Source organism: Pongo pygmaeus, chromosome 7 (genome assembly GCF_028885625.2).
Source record: "Pongo pygmaeus isolate AG05252 chromosome 7, NHGRI_mPonPyg2-v2.0_pri, whole genome shotgun sequence".
NCBI classification, from domain to species: Eukaryota; Metazoa; Chordata; class Mammalia; order Primates; family Hominidae; genus Pongo; species Pongo pygmaeus.
Window position 1 is genome coordinate 103,418,565 of NC_072380.2, and position 10,294 is coordinate 103,428,858.

General features: G+C 34.5%; 1 protein-coding gene across 3 annotated transcripts in view; it reads right to left on the bottom strand.

The window, feature by feature from the left end:
• Window positions 1-10,294, bottom strand: part of PIP4P2 (phosphatidylinositol-4,5-bisphosphate 4-phosphatase 2) — a 78,080-nt gene that overhangs the window by 67,285 nt on the left and 501 nt on the right. For all 3 annotated transcript variants that reach the window (XM_054497729.2, XM_063668960.1, XM_063668961.1), the window contains exon 2: window positions 8,171-10,289. The gene's annotated coding sequence lies outside the window, so the exon portion shown is untranslated. The remainder of the gene's footprint in view (window positions 1-8,170; window positions 10,290-10,294) is intronic.

Sequence of the window (10,294 nt, forward strand, 5' to 3'; positions counted from 1 at the left end):
GTACCTGTCTGTAGAATAAGTAAATAAGAGCAGTACTAACCAGTCGAATGAGTATAACTAAGATTTTAACACTGTTAAAAATGACATAATCTTTTCCCAATTTCTATTTGATAATTTATAACTTTTGCTGAAAAAGTAAATCAAATATTTTAATTTGTAGCTTGTGATTAGATAATACATTTAATTTTTCTTTAAAAAAACTAAGGAAGTAAAGGTGGAAATCTTTGATGTGTTTTTGTTTTCCCTTTCCCAGTGCTTTCCATTCTTAATTCTACTCACCATGTTACTCAAAACAGGCACCACTAATTACCCAATTTCAGTATAATCAAAATGCTAGAAGGAAATAAAGTACCTTAATGACATGTCTTAAGCCTTCCAAACCTTGATAGCATAAAGCATCTGAGACAGGACTCAATCAATTCAGAATTTTATTTTGCCAAGCTTAAGGATATGCCCGGAAGAAAGAAACACAAATCCACAGGAACAATCTATGGTTCGTACCTTTTTAGAAAGATGATTTGGAGGGCTTCAGTATTTAAAGGGGGAAAGCAGGCTGGACGGGAAAGAGAGAGGATATGGTCCCATTACTGACTCCATATGTTGCAAGAGAAAAGGAGCAGGTTGGGGAATAGTCAATTAGGTATTCGTCTCACGCTCAATAAATTGGCACTTTACATAAGGTGAACATAGAGTACCTACCTATGGAGATATCTGACCTTTTATCTGTAGCTATTAGCTTAGGAACAAAAGCAAGCAGTTTCTTGCATGACTCAGCATTCAGCTTACTTTTTTCCTTTTGGCATAGTGAATTCGGGTCCCGAGATTTTGTTTTTTTTCCACAATGGGAGAAACATAATGACAAATTTATAAATATAATATATAATTTTTCTTACCCTTTGTGAATTCATTTAAATACCTAAAATTTTACGAGATTAAAATACATTTAGTAACAATCAACTTGTTTAATACAAAGATTCTAGAAAAGCTTAAGGTACATTATTAGCTATGGTCATTCATTCTGTCTTGAAGTTTAACAGAAATGCTTTTTTTCAGCACTGAACTGGGATCTTCAGGACCATCCTTCCCTCCTTTCCTCTCTCCCTCTCTTCCTTCTTTTTCTCTTGTTCATTCTTTCATTCTTCCTCTTTTTTGAGGGGTTGGAGTAGAAGGATAGGCATATACAATTGTGAGGTCTGGAATCTACTTCATATAAGGACAAGGAGCAACTCTGGATAAAAAGAGAGTAATATACATGCTTTATTTGCCTGCAACTTGTGGGAAACAGCATCAGAAGGCAGGAGAGGGACTTGGAAGGGGAAGTGAGAGAACACTGAAGATAAATCCCACTTTTTCTGTGATTTTTTACTAGGGTGGATACTCATGTACTGACAAGCAAGTATCATCTTTAGCAGACTCTACCTGAGATAATGATCTGCTTTTATTTGTCACTGATTTTACTTTCCACTGGGTATCAGGATGAGAAACCTTCAAATCATGCATCACATTGAATCTCTTGGTGGCAAAGGTAGCATGGAGGTGGCACATAGCATCTGTGGTACAGGTAGGAGATTGCTAACCCTTGTTCAAGATGACGTTGATAGGCAAATAGCCAGGAATATGCTTTTCTCTTTGAAGTGCCTACTCCACTTACTCTGAAAGGCTGACTCCTCACGATTCATTCAGATCTCCGCCTACATGTTACCTTCTTAGGTAGATCATCCCTGAACAGATTCCCACCCCCATCCCATATACCTTATTATTCTGTTACAGTACTCTATTGGTTTCCTACATAGTACTTAATATAATTTGTGCTTGTCCATTTTTTTGTTTACTTACATATTGACTAATACATTTATTTACTTGTTTGTTACAAGTAAATAATGTCTTTATAAGAGGAATATGCCTTTTTAGCTCTCCAACATTTGCCCAGTGTTTATCACAGTACCTAGAGCATAGCAGTTTCTCAATAAATATCAGTGGAAAGAAGGAGTAATTTAAAATTTAAATTTAAAAAATCCAAACAGGAGGCTGTAATTCTTATTGTGATTCTCAAAGATCCTGATTACTTGGTTGGGATTTTGATGGAGAAGGAGAAAGAGAGATAACATGTATTTCTGCCTCCAGGTTAAGTAAATATTGTAGAAGAAGGAAAACAATTATTTCATTTATTACACCTAGCATGCATATTTGATATCTCTTAATATTAAAATAGTTCCTGCTATCTCTTATATTTGTAATACTCCTCATGTTTATCTATTGCAAGTATATATTAGCACTTATGGTATTTCAAGAAATAGGTAGTACAGGAGATCCAATGAGATGCAAGACAACCTGCCTCCTTCCTAAAACTGAAAAGATGTTAGTAAACACTGACTTGGAGTTTTTTCATAATGGCATCTTAAATTGTATTTTTTTATACATACTTTTTTTTGGCATACTTAGATACAAAGACTATTCTTCACTTCCATAAAGAATTATGCTTTCTCCAATTTTTTTGGAAATCTGTGTCTTTTTGGCTTGTGTTTTCTTACCTTTGGTAGAAACATGGATATCAAAACAGTTTACCTTTAATTTCACTATAAAAAACAACAACTGTTCAAATGCATGTAAGCAGCAACTGACATTTGGCCTCAGTAATGAGGCAACAACAGAGAACAGCAGAACTTGGGAACCTGCAGTAGACATGCACTAAATAAAGGGCACACTACCCCTGCTACTCTATAATTTCAATGTTTGTCAGACCTCACATTTTCAAGAGAACTAGAAGTGTAGATTTCTTTTAACATGAAATGATCTGATTTTTAAAATGTTTGGGGGCTAAATTAAAAAACCAACAAAGCATATGTGGCAACACTGTAGTAACAGTTCAACAAATATTATGTTAGACCAGATTTAGCCCTCATGATGGCTGTTTCCTCCATTCTACAGGGTACTTTTCATTTTCAGCAGAGAGAAACTTTGACCACTAACACTTGGGAATATTTAAGGGGAATAATGACTGTCTTGCCAGTTCCTTTCATAAACCATAACAGGTACTTAATAAATAGTAGTTGAGTGGACACACTGAATGCATAAGTCATTCACACTTTGTTACTGTGGTTCAAGAATTAGAACAATTTAATGTATATGAAGAGAGAAAATTGGACAATAAAAATTATTTACATATTTTGTAACCATAACAGTTAACAACTTCAAGCACTTTCTCTGTGCTAGGTACCATGCAAACACTTTATAAGGATCACTCCACCAATTCCTTATAATGATTCTATGTAGTAAGACTATAGCTGTTCTTTAACTTATCCACAGCTGGTAAGCTGCAGAGTTAATAAGAAAAAGAGAAATAAAATAATTCTGACACCAAGGCCCATGTCTTAATTGTTATTATTTTATGTAAATTTGTATTGAAGAATAACAAGCCCACAATAAAGACCTAAGAAACAGGCAGTGTTTTGTTTTGAAAGATGACTGTGGTTTTCAAGTAGGTAATATAAAAGGACAGAAAATGGAAAATGAGAAATTTTGAAAACCATGGGACCTATGGAGAAATTGTAGGTTCAGAAAGAAAACACAAGGACCCAGAATAAGATGAAGGACTTCCCCTAGGGAAAAATCAATGAAAAGCTGAGTGCTCAGAATCAGGAAAAATGCTGTGTAGGGTAGTTATTTTCAATCCTGGCTGCATATTAGAGTCATTTTGGGGAGCTTTTTAAAAAGCATCTATGTGCTTGGTCCCACCAGCAGACTTTTTTTGAGGGGAGAGAGACCAGGACATCAGTATTAGAAATAAGACTAACCAATACAAACACTTCAGATGATTCTTAAGTGTAGTCAGATTAAAATTTCTGCTTTAAATTACCCAGTAACATACAAACTGAACTCCTAAGGCTCTACAAAGTTGCCTCAAATTCTCCGAAGAGTGGGTAGGATTCCACACTACTCATTCCCTTCAATCTCATTGGTTCCTTTTTATCTGTTTCATATACCAGACTTCTGCATAAGATTTCACTTGAAAAAATAGTTCTGCATTAAAAATAATTCAAAACAGGTTTTTGATTTTCCCATTTCTCTCGGTTTATAATAGGTAATTGACATAAAGGGGCAAATACAGTGACTTCCACAAAACATGTTGACCTCAAGAATACGTTACGGTAGCTTCGGTCAGAGACCAGGTAGATACGTATGAGGTTGATGGCACTGGAAACTAGAATGCTGCTTCAGTGCCACCCATGTCCTCCATAAATGTCCTAATCAGTAGTGGCCCTGAGATAACAGAAAAGAGAATATGAAAAATGTATTATTTATCTTTCCAATCTTTGAAACTTCTTTCAACTCTGTAAAGTTGCAGTGGATACTGAGTACCAACTTGCCATTAAGTTTCACACATAAGATTCTTTCCTGATGCCACGTAAGTTCTTAGAGAAAAGTAAAAGAAAAAAATATATCATGAAAGAAGAACAAAAATAACTTAGCAAAAAGAATTTGGAAATGGGAAAATAGAAAACAAAACAGAGATTCTAAAATATTGCAACTGAAAATATTTGAAGAAAGTGTAATACAATATAAATTAAGAGACAGGCTAGAAAATTGAAAGGCCAAAAGATAAAGTTCTATAAAATAGTTCCTTTCATTTACTGATATCCAATTAGTGCAGAGGTTGCCATTGGGTAAGATATAATCACAGAGACAAGATTTGTCTTCTAATTACCATGAGCTGGTTTGATGCTACAGTTGAAAAATATTGAGGATAAATTATAGGACAATACTTCCATAATTGTATAATTTTAAGGCTGAAAGTGACTTTAAGTGTTCTTTTATCTGCCTTTATTATCCCTAAGTAGTCATCTAGTTCATGCTTGATTAAAATGTTTACTAAATGGCTTCTACGGGCTAAGCCTAATACTAAGTAATGAAGACCCAAAGGCAAACGAGACAGATCTAGTTATTCTATGTTTCATTATACTCAAGTTCATGAAACAGAAGGCAAGTAAAAGTATTAAAAGGGGGAAAAAATAGGGTGCTTTCAACAGAGAACAAATGGTTAAGAACTGTGAATAATTCTAGACAGGGTGGTCAAGGGGTGACGGTGGATAAGTATTTCCAGTGGTGAGAAAGCTCTATTTCTAGAAGCACTCCATTCCTCGAGGAAAAGAAAGTATGGAAGTTCAAGGCACTGAAGTCCAGAAAGGCTCAAATAGATTATATCAGGTGTGGTGTGCGATGAGACTGGAATGGGCCTTGAGAAGCATTATTAAGAAGTATACATTTTATTGAGAACCCACTTAAGTTGAAACTCCTAAGTTGACTTGAATTTTATAAAGTTCTTATTGTGTTATAAAGAATAAACTGGAGAGAAGCATGTTTTCATAATACAGGTGAGAAATGATTCAGGCTTGGACTTAGAGTGGTGCTAGTGGAACTAAAGGTAAGTGGATTGATTTGAAACATATTTAGAAACTAAGACTTAATTATTTGTTGATATTATAGGGTAAGGGAAAAAAAGTAGTCAAGAATTACATCAAGGTTTCCAACATGAGCAAGTAAAACGACAGTAGTGCCACTTATTGGCTGATTGGTTGTAGTTTATTACATGTTAATTATATCTCAGTAAAACTGTTTTTAGAAAGCCAAAAGGAGATTCTGTCAAACAGTAATAAGTGACAGTGATAGAGCAGGCAAAGTGATTGACAGTTCCTTGCAATAGATGATATGAATGTGGTAGATACCATTATGTAGGTTGTTACTAGATAAGGCATCTCTGATGAAGTGAAACATAAATTTTGATTTTAATAACAAAAAGTCAGTTTTACAAAATTTCAGGAATGTTTTTCCCAAGTCAAGGAAGCACCTAGTGAAAAACTTCGGTGACAGGAGGAAATCTGATTTTTGTAAACGCAGAAAAAAATAAATATGGCTAAAGCTCTAGGACTCGGAGTAAATGGGATCAGAGATGAATCCAGAATATACGAGGCTGTCTGGGGTGTAGAATGGTGCCATGTACTAAGATTTCAAAAAGAATCCTGGAAACACATAAATTTTAGTTTAAAAGAACAAAACACTAAACAAACCAAAAACCCAGAGAACCAACTTAATTGTGTGAGCCAATTCCCATAATAAATCTCCTCTTACATATCTATTGTATTCCTTTAGTTCTGTTTATCCAGAGAATCTTAATACACACTAGAACTTGAGAGAAAGGTCCAGTCGGCACATAGATGTGGTAATTGAAGAATGGGATGAAGTTGGCAGAAAGTATGTAGAGTGAAAATGAGCCTGGGCCAGAGCCCTAGGGAACTCAGCAAATTTCAGGAAGAGAGAGAAGAGTCAATAAGGAGCATCCAGAACCAAAGGAGATAAAAAGGAAGAGGGTGTATCATAGAAGCCAAGGGAGGTGACAGGCAACACACAATTAAACAAGGCCATTTCAGATGGCGTTGACTGCTATGAGAGAAATCAAGCAGGTTAAACAGGAAACTAAGACAGCTGGGTGGGAAGAGCACATTGGGCTTTTGTAGCAGTGTGGACAGAAGGGAGAGTCAATCATGCAAATATTGCAGTAAATACTGTCAAATATTGCTGAGAAGTTAAGTAAGATAAGGGCTAAAAAGTGACAGCTATTTTGTGTGACGGGAAAATATGAAGCGGTTAAAAATGTTTTTGAAAAATAATTGACTTGGCAAAATGTCTATAACTGCAAGTGAATGAAGCAGAAATTTATATATAGTATAATTCTAAATTTAAATAGTAATTTAAATGACCAGAAGGAAATATACTGTTTTCAGGGTCTCTCTACATGGTGGGATCATAGGTCAAACAGTCTGGCTCTTTCTCCCCACTCAAATCTCATCTTAATTGTAATTCAAATTGTAATGCCCACGTGTTGGGGGAAGAACCTCGTGGGAGGTGATTAGACCATAGGGGTAGTTCCCCCATGCTGTTCTCATGATAGTGAGTGAGTTCTCATGAGATCTGATGTTTTTATAAGGGGCTTTTCCCCTCTTTGCTTTGCACTCTCTCTCCTGTCACCTTGTGACATAATTGTAAGTTTCCTGAGGCCTTCCCAGCCATGCAGAACTGTGTCAATTAAACCTCTTTTCCTTATAAATTACCCAGTCTTGGGTATTTCTTTATAGCAGCATGAGAATGTACTAATACAACAGGTAACATTTATCATCATCTATATACTTTTCAAAATTTCTGCAGAAATGTTTAATTTATAAAAGTAAAATAGCTTTTTAATATGTTAAAAAACATAAAGGATAACTATCCAAAAAGCTGCCACGCAGATATAAGTACTATTAATGTTTTGGCAACATCCAAATATTTTTTTCTACACATATTCTGGATAGCATTTATTGAGCATTCACAATGTATAATGCACTGTGCTGAGAAGTCTTGTAAATGTGTAAGATTTTATAATCTAATACTATGCTGCTATTGACCTGAGATACTGCATTTCTAACAAGTTTCCAGGTAATGCCAATCCTGTTTTTCTGAAGGCTATACTTTTCAATAAAAATGTTGTACATTAAAATATTGTTATATGGAGGTCTGTAAAGGGGAAAACAGTTCAGGGAGGGGAAAGAAGAAAGGAGACTTGGGCTTTCCTTTCCTTGAGAATCAATTGTCAGATGCTTAGAATCCATTATGTTACATTAAAGCTCAATTGGGAGAAGTAAGTAGTTAATTGTGGTCTCATAACATATTGGGGATAAATCCACTATAAAGGCAGACTACTTCCTCATTTGAAAGGCAGCAAAATTGAAAAACTTTAGTTACTGAGTCCTTCCCATGCATATTCCATTCTTCACTTAGTGTTTTAATTCCTGTTTCTTGCCTTTTCTACATCCATCCCATAGCATGTAAAGTATAATTATCTTCATTGTTGTATTTCCTAAATCATCAGTATTTGTTATAATTTCCTCTTTGACCCAAAGGTTATTTAAGAACATTAAAAAAATTCCAAGTATGTGATTTTTCAGGGTTGAAAATTATTATTTTCTAGGGTATTTTTTTTTTTTGTAATGTCATGAGTGCTTTCTAGAAATATATTAAAGTTTTCTCTACATTTGAGTATAAAATCATTTAGAAATGCTTCAGGATAATTTGAAGAGAATGCAAAAATAAGGTAGAAAAATAATATATATATTACACACACATTTTAACTATTTACCTTTTATCTCTTCCCATTTACTTGATTTATCAAAGGCTGTAACTGCGCTGGGTTGGTGGCTCACATTTGTAATCTTAGTGCTTTGGGAGGCCGAGGCAGGAGGATTACTTGAGCCTAGGAGTTGAAGACTGCAGTGAGCTATGATGTTGCCACAGCATTCCACCCTGGGCTACAAAGCAAGACCCTCTTGTCTCTAAAAAAAGAAATCATAAATGTTGAAGTCATAGTCCAACATATTTTTTTGCTATATTCTCTTTAATAATACATACAGAAGGATTACTCAATAAATTTTAAATACATAAAATGCACCAATTTAAATGTACATGTTTTTAAATAGATGTACATAAGTAAAACTATCACCCACATCAAGATCTGTAACATGTATTTTATATATTAATGTCATATTATTTACCATATAGTTTGTTAAATGTTACATCCTATATTGTATGTTTTACATAAAATGTCTTATGTTTAGATTTTAATAAAAATGTTGCTATTTTTATGATTTATAGTTTCCATTATCTTTAAACTCTTTGATCCTTTGTTTTATACAAATGTATCTCAGGTTAGAGATTGATTTTTGACCCAATTTCAATTGTAATAGGGCTATTTAACCAGTTTATAGGTCATCTGTACTGTCAATCTACTTTTTGCTCATTTTAATGTCTTTTTGCTATTTTTCTTTTGCTGTTTACCACTTCTTTTCCAAACATTGGAATGTATATATTCTATTTTTGTAGTTAACACTTATTTCCATGTCAAATTTACTTAGATGAACTATATCATGCAGTAACTACTGTTTTTCCCCATGCATCATGTACAGAAAATGAGGATGTATCCACCCCCTCCCAAACCAGTGATTTGGAAGTTTCTTTACAGTATCAGTAGTAACATTATGGACAAACTTGTTATTTTTTTCCTGCTATACTTAAAAATAAGGGAAATAAAACTGTACTGTTTTCCAATTTTGTCAGATTTGACATTTAGAATGTTGTTATTGGTCAAATCTACAGTGACAAAGCCCTTTTACTTAGGTTTAGCTTAAGAACACGCGTATTTGTATCTACAATACTACATGCTAAAAATAAAACAGTATTTGTCCAATATATTGAACATGTGGTATGCCCTTCCAGTTTAACTGTAAACTGAAATTTTATACCCAGCTTATGTTTCTATTTTTGTATTTAGTTTTAATGCCCTATACATAACAATTTAAACTTAATGCTCCTTAACTAGTTTTAATGCATACCATTCTTTCATACAATTGCCTCCCTATTCTTACTTTAATTCAGGTTCTCTGTTAGCTGCAGTAAATCCTTCAGCAAAATTTTCAGGGAAGGTTCTTGGTTGATATACTTTCCTAACCCCTGTATATCTAAGAATGTCTTCCAGTTTCCTTTGTAAAGAAATGATAACTTGGCAGAGTATATAATTCTTGGCTCAAAATTATTTTCCCTTAACACTCTAGATATTGTTCCACTGTCTTCTGGCATTTAGAATTGCAGGAGAAATTTCTGAGGTCAGCCTGACTTTTGCTCCTTTGTAAGTAACCTGCTTTCTCTGACTGGATGCTTGTAAAATGTTTCGTCTTTGAAATTCAAAAACGTCACCCGGATATGTCTAGATGTTGCGTTCTTTTCATTAAATTTTAAAGGTATCCTGTGAGCCTTTTCCATTTGTAGATTTAGTTCGTTCTTCAATTCTGGAAAGTTTTTTCAATTAGATCCTTAATTATTGTTTCAGCTCCACTTGCTCTGTCCTCAGTTTCAGGTATTCCTATTATGCATAGATTGTATCTCCTGGACCGGCCCTCTAGATCTCTCTTTTTCTCCCCTTTTCTCTGTATTCTGTGACAATTTGTCGTTTTGCACTTACTTCAGTGATTCGATTTTGTGGCCACTCCAGCATGCGCCCTTCTGTTAACTCTCTCAACTTCCTGGTATTTTCCAAGCGCTCTAATATTATCCTCTTTATCATCGCGCATAGGTGTTTAAGCTCCTGTATTATATGATTCTCAATCCTTCTCATATCTTGTTTCCATCTCTATATCCGTTTCAAGGGGAGGCATTTTCTCGATTACTTAGCGCTGCTCCTTTCTTCTGAGGGGCGGTATTACGACCTTGG